This window comes from Solanum dulcamara, chromosome 8 (assembly GCF_947179165.1).
Source record: "Solanum dulcamara chromosome 8, daSolDulc1.2, whole genome shotgun sequence".
In the NCBI taxonomy this organism is placed as follows: Eukaryota; Viridiplantae; Streptophyta; class Magnoliopsida; order Solanales; family Solanaceae; genus Solanum; species Solanum dulcamara.
In genome coordinates, this window is record NC_077244.1 from 5,025,650 (window position 1) to 5,032,129 (window position 6,480).

The 6,480-nt window shown below is 37.8% G+C and overlaps 2 pseudogenes; one reads left to right on the top strand and one right to left on the bottom strand.

Annotated features, from left to right (window-relative positions):
- Positions 1-358: 358 nt before the first annotated feature.
- On the bottom strand, positions 359-1,488 carry LOC129899738 (putative late blight resistance protein homolog R1B-16; annotated as a pseudogene).
- A 3,748-nt stretch (positions 1,489-5,236) lies between these two features.
- On the top strand, positions 5,237-6,480 carry LOC129899739 (putative late blight resistance protein homolog R1B-16; annotated as a pseudogene).

Consider the following 6,480-nt stretch of genomic DNA (forward strand, 5'->3'; position numbering starts at 1 on the left):
GTCAACTCAATCTTTTTCAGTGTTAGAATATTTGCAAAGCTAAAGGGGATCTCCTCAAGCTCACAACACCCTTTTATAACAAGGATTCCTCCGATACATCCCACCTTGAGATATCTATAGGGAGGCACCACTCTTCTTTTCTTCCACTCAGAAGTTTGTACAACATAAACTTCTCTTCTCTACTCCTCTCCAAGCAAAAGTGAAGCACCACATCATGAACCTGGAATTCTTTGACTTTACCATTATATTTTCTCTTTGAAACCATTACCATGTTACTGTGGATGAGATCCATCAAGTAAGCTTCAGCTTCCTCTTCCATTAGTCTCCCAGTCCTTACACAATCCATAAACTAATCAATTTAGACACTGGAATGCTTGCGTCCTTCGGAAACATCCCCATGTAAGTTATCATAACTTAACTGCATAACTGACAGACTATATCCTTCAGATTCACCAAGAAAGGAAAGTAGAGAATTTTTAACCACATCCCACCAAGAGGCTTCCATTTTCTTTCTTTTGATTATTCCATCTACCAAGACAACCACTAGAGGCAATCCTTTGCATCTTTTCGCAACTGCTAGACTCACTTCTTGTAGTTCAGGTGCGCAATCTTCCTACTGTCATAAATTTTTCTGCGACAATTGGTATGCGCACCAACATTCTCAAGTCGAGTTGTTAATTCTATTCTGCTTCTATTTCTAACATCTGTAAAGGAAAGCCTCAAGTCATTCCATGCCATACCATCCCACATATCATCCAAGACAATGAGATATCTCTTCCCAATTAGGTGTTTCCTCAACTTGTCAGCAAAGATGTCATCCTTATATCACTTATCCTTTGAACCAGTAACTTAACTAAAAATCTCTTGTTATATATCTCTCCGGTTATATATTTGGGTAATGATCCACCATGTTCGAACATTGAAGCAAGAAATAATTATGTCATTATTGTACACCTTTCTAAAAATAGTTATTTTCTCTTGTCCTCCCATACCTACAATTGGGAGGACATCCAGCTCATTTGTACCTCTAATCAGTTACTGAATTATCGTTTCTGTGTCATTCCCAAATCCCACTACCTCCTCCTCATTCACAGGATTGGTATGTCGAGTTGGCAGATATTTAGATAATGCTATCACATAACATAGCTTAAGAGCAACGTCCGCCCACCACATCTCAGTCACCTCTGCACAAATATGCTTGATCTCTTTTAAGGTTGCAGGAAGTGAGCAAAAAATATGCCAAAGAACATTATACTGAGCAAGAATAGAGTCAATGGAAACTTCAGCTTCAGATGCCAAATTGATAGTGCATCTTTGAAGATCTTTAGGAATTTTATGTTCATGGTGCATCATTGGAACATATCTGAAAATGGATAACAAAGATGACAACTCCTCCTCTAATATGAGTGTAAGAGATGATAACTCTTTCTCTAAACTACCAATATGAGGTTTCATCATGAAATCTAAACCTGATTTAGATTTTGACATCTTATTCAATTTTTGTTATTTAGTTTTGATGATCAACAAGCTATGGGACCTGATACACGGACCTGGTCCCATGAGTAAGTCAAATTGTAGACTAGCCAGCTGCAAAGTTGCCATCCTATATAGTGGTTGGTAGAACCAACAGAGGCAGCAGACCTAAAGCCAATCAGATGAATCCTAGGATGTGGGTCTCCAACATTAATACTCAAACTGTGGACAACAAAAGTTTTTTGGCTTTTCTCTTGCAGAATTGACAATCAAGAACAGTTATTTGTGTTCTCTCAAGAAAAGACAAATTGCAACAAAAGCTGCACGAGACCCGATAGAGTTGTTCAAGTTATTCTTCTTTGCAGCCTTGTTGTAGTGTTGAGTCTTATGTGCAACATTGTAAAATCAGTTCCTATTGTATAAAGAAATCTTGATTATTTCCAATTGTATTGCTTTATTATAACTTCATTGCTATAGTTAGTTTTGGAGTGTGTTGAAAAATCTACATCACTGAGAATCAGTTGTGTAGTGGGCAATAGTGATATTGCTTAGGCTCAAGTCTTGTAATAGTAGTATTGCAAGTAAAGGGGTGAAGAGGGTTAGTAACTAGGTATAATAGGTTGTAATAGTTTATTTTGCTCTTGCACCTTAGTGAAGATTAACAGCTAAATCTGAGGGTGAGGTCGTGGTTTTTTTCCCTTGAGAAAGGAGGTTTTTCACGTAAAATAGTATGCAATACTCTTATTTTCCAGTTTGTCTTACTATTTATTATTCCATCAAAGGACTGGGTCTTTTGACATAGTGATGGACTCGTACAAAGCTATCAATTGGTATCAAAGCCAGTGTTCTCTAGACGGTTAACACCGAGAGAAGATCTTGTGAACTGAAAGATGGTTGCTCCACCTAATCTTGAAGAGGGACAATCTGCTACTAGGTCACCTAGATTTAATGATCAGTTTTATGGGTGGTGGAAGACTCGCATGCACAATTTTCTCATGGCAGAGGATAGTGAACGATGGGATGTTGTTCTGGATAGACCCTACATTCCTATAAAAGAGGTCAAAGAAGGAGAAGTTACTCGAGTTATACCCAAAACTCAAAAAGAATATGGCAAAGCTGACAGAAAGAAGATAGAAAAGAAGTACAAAGCAAAAAAACTACTCATCTGTGAAATAGGACCTGATGAATACAACCGAATTTCTGCACGTGAATCTGCCAAGGAAATATGACATTTCCTAAGGAATACTCACAAAGGAACTACTCAAGTGAAGGAGTCAAAAGTTGACATGTTAACTACTCTATATGAGAACTTTACTATGAAGGAAGGGAAGACTATTCAGGAAATGCATACCAGATTCACCTCTATCACCAATGAACTTTGGTGTTTAGGTGAACCCATCCATCCTAACAAACAGGTCAGGAAAATTCTCAGGATTCTTCCTAAGCCCTGGGAAAGCAAAGTAGATGCCATCATGGAAGCAAAGGATCTGAAGATTCTTACTATAGACGAGTTAATTGGAAATCTTCAGACTCATGAGTTAAATAAGTAGCAAGACTACTCCAAGAAAGACACAAATAAGGACAAATGCTTGGCTCTTAATGTAACTCAGGGTGAAGATTATGAAGAAGATCAAGATATGGCATACTTAACCAAAAGATTTCACAAAATTATGAGGAAGATGGGAGGGTTTATGAAAAAGGGTAACACAAACAGAGCTGCAAATAGCACTAACCTATGTCATGGATGTGAAAAACCAGGATATTTCATCAGAGATTGTCCCATGCAGAAAGGAGAATACAGAAACTATGGCAAGACTAGAGGCGACAAAGACAAATGAAAGGACCAGGTTCCGGACAAATTAAAAAGAAGAGTTGTAGTTGACTATGTAGTGAAGAGGGCTCTTGCTGTATGGGGAAACTTTTCAAGCCAACATAGAGGCATCTTCTGGGTGATCAGATTCTTCTACGTCGCTTGAAGAGTTTCCCCATACAGCAAGAGCCCTCTTCACTACATAGTCAACTACAACTCTTCTTTTTAATTTGTCCGGTCCTTTCATTTGTCTTTGTCACCTCCAGTCTTTCCATAGTTTCTGTATTCTCCTTTCTGCATGGGACAATCTCTGATGAAATATCCTGGTTTTTCACATCCATGACATAGGTTAGTGCCATTTGCAGCTCTATTTGTGTTACCCTTTTTCATAAACCCTCCCGTCTTCCTCATAATTTTGTGAAATCTTTTGGTTAAGTATGCCATATCTTGATCTTCTTCATAATCTTCACCCTCAGTTACATTAAGAGCCAAGCATTTGTCCTTCTTTGTGTCTTTCTTGGAGTAGTCTTGCTACTTATTTAACTCGTGAGTCTGAAGATTTCCAATTAACTCATCTATAGTAAGAATCTTCAGATCCTTTGCTTCCATGATGGCATCTACTTTGCTTTCCCAGGGCTTAGGAAGAATCCTGAGAATTTTCCTGACCTGTTTGTTAGGATGGATGGGTTCACCTAAACACCAAAGTTCATTGGTGATAGAGGTGAATCTGGTATGCATTTCCTGAATAGTCGTTCCTTCCTTCATAGTAAAGTTCTCATATAGAGTAGTTAACATGTCAACTTTTGACTCCTTCACTTGAGTAGTTCCTTTGTGAGTAGTCCTTAGGAAATGTCATATTTCCTTGGCAGATTCACGTGCAGAAATTTGGTTGTATTCATCAGGTCCTATTTCACAGATGAGTAGTTTTTTTGCTTTGTACTTCTTTTCTATCTTCTTTCTGTCAGCTTCGCCATATTCTTTTTGAGTTTTGGGTATAACTCGAGTAACTTCTCCTTCTTTGACCTCTTTTATAGGAATGTAGGGTCTATCCAGAACAACATCCCATCGTTCACTATCCTCTGCCATGAGAAAATTGTGCATGCGAGTCTTCCACCACCCATAAAACTGATCATTAAATCTAGGTGACCTAGTAACAGATTGTCCCTCTTCAAGATTAGGTGGAGCAGCCATCTTTCAGTTCACAAGATCTTCTCTCGGTGTTAACCGTCTAGAGAACACTGGCTCTGATACCAATTGATAGCTTTGTACGAGTCCATCACTATGTCAAAAGACCCAGTCCTTTAATAGAATAATAAATAGTAAGACAAACTGGAAGATATGAGTATTGTATACTATTTTACGTGAAAAACCTCCTTTCTCAAGGGAAAAAAAACCATGACCTCACCCTCAGGATTTAGCTGTTAATCTTCACTAAGGTGCAATAGCAAAATAAACTATTACAACCTATTATACCTAGTTACTAACCCTCTTCACCCCTTTACTTGCAATACTACTATTACAAGACTTGAGCCTAAGCAATATCACTATTGCCCACTACACAACTGATTCTCAGTGATGTAGATTTTTCAACACACTCCAAAACTAACTATAGCAATGAAGTTATAATAAAGCAATACAATTGGAAATAATCAAGATTTCTTTATACAATAGGAACTGATTTTACAATGTTGCACATAAGACTCAACACTACAACAAGGCTGCAAAGAAGAATAACTTGAACAACTCTATCGGGTCCCGTGCAGCTTTTGTTGCAGTTTGTCTTTTCTTGAGAGAACACAAATAACTGTTCTTGATTGTCAATTCTTCAAGAGAAAATCCAAAAAACTTTGTTGTCCACAGTTTGAGTATTAATGTTGGAGACCCACATCCTAGGATTCATCTGATTGGCTTTAGGTCTGCTGCCTCTGTTGGTTCTACCAACCACTATAAAGGATGGCAGCTTTGCAGCTGGCTAGTCTACAATTTGACTTACTCATGGGACCAGGTTCGTGTATCAGGTCCCATAGTTTGTTGATCATCAAAACTAAATAACAGAAATTGAATAAGATGCAAAAATCTAAATCAGGTTTAGATTTCATGATGAAACCTCATATTGGTAGTTTAGAGAAAGAGTTATCATCTCTTACACTCATATTAGAGTAGGAGTTGTCATCTTTGTTATCCATTTTCAGATATGTTCCAATGATGCACCATGAACATAAAATTCCTAAAGATCTTCAAAGATGTACTATCAATTTGGCATCTGAAGCTGAAGTTTCCATTGACTCTATTCTTGCTCAGTATAATGTTCTTTGGCATATTTTTTGCTCACTTCCTACAACCTTAAAGGAGATCAAGCATATTTGTGTAGAGGTGACTGAGATGTGGTGGGCGGACGTTGCTCTTAAGCTATGTTATGTGATAGCATTATCTAAATATCTGCCAACTCGACATACCAATCCTGTGAATGAGGAGGAGGTAGTGGGATTTGGGAATGACACAGAAACGATAATTCAGTAACTGATTAGAGGTACAAATGAGCTGGATGTCCTCCCAATTGTAGGTATGGGAGGACAAGAGAAAACAACTATTTTTAGAAAGGTGTACAATAATGACATAATTATTTCTTGCTTCAATGTTCGAACATGGTGGATCATTACCCAAATATATAACCGGAGAGATATATAACAAGAGATTTTTAGTTAAGTTACTGGTTCAAAGGATAAGTGATATAAGGATGACATCTTTGCTGACAAGTTGAGGAAATACCTAATTGGGAAGAGATATCTCATTGTCTTGGATGATATGTGGGATGGTATGGCATGGAATGACTTGAGGCTTTCCTTTACAGATGTTAGAAATAGAAGCAGAATAGAATTAACAACTCGACTTGAGAATGTTGGTGCGCATACCAATTGTCGCAGAAAAATGTATTTCAGTAGGAAGATTACGCACCTGAACTACAAGAAGTGAGTCTAGCAGTTGCGAAAAGATGCAAAGGATTGCCTCTAGTGGTTGTCTTGGTAGATGGAATAATCAAAAGAAAGAAAATGGAAGCCTCTTGGTGGGATGTGGTTAAAAATTCTCTACTTTCCTTTCTTGGTGAATCTGAAGGATATAGTCTGTCAGTTATGCAGTTAAGTTATGATAACTTACATGGGGATGTTTCCGAAGGACGCAAGCATTCCAGTGTCTAA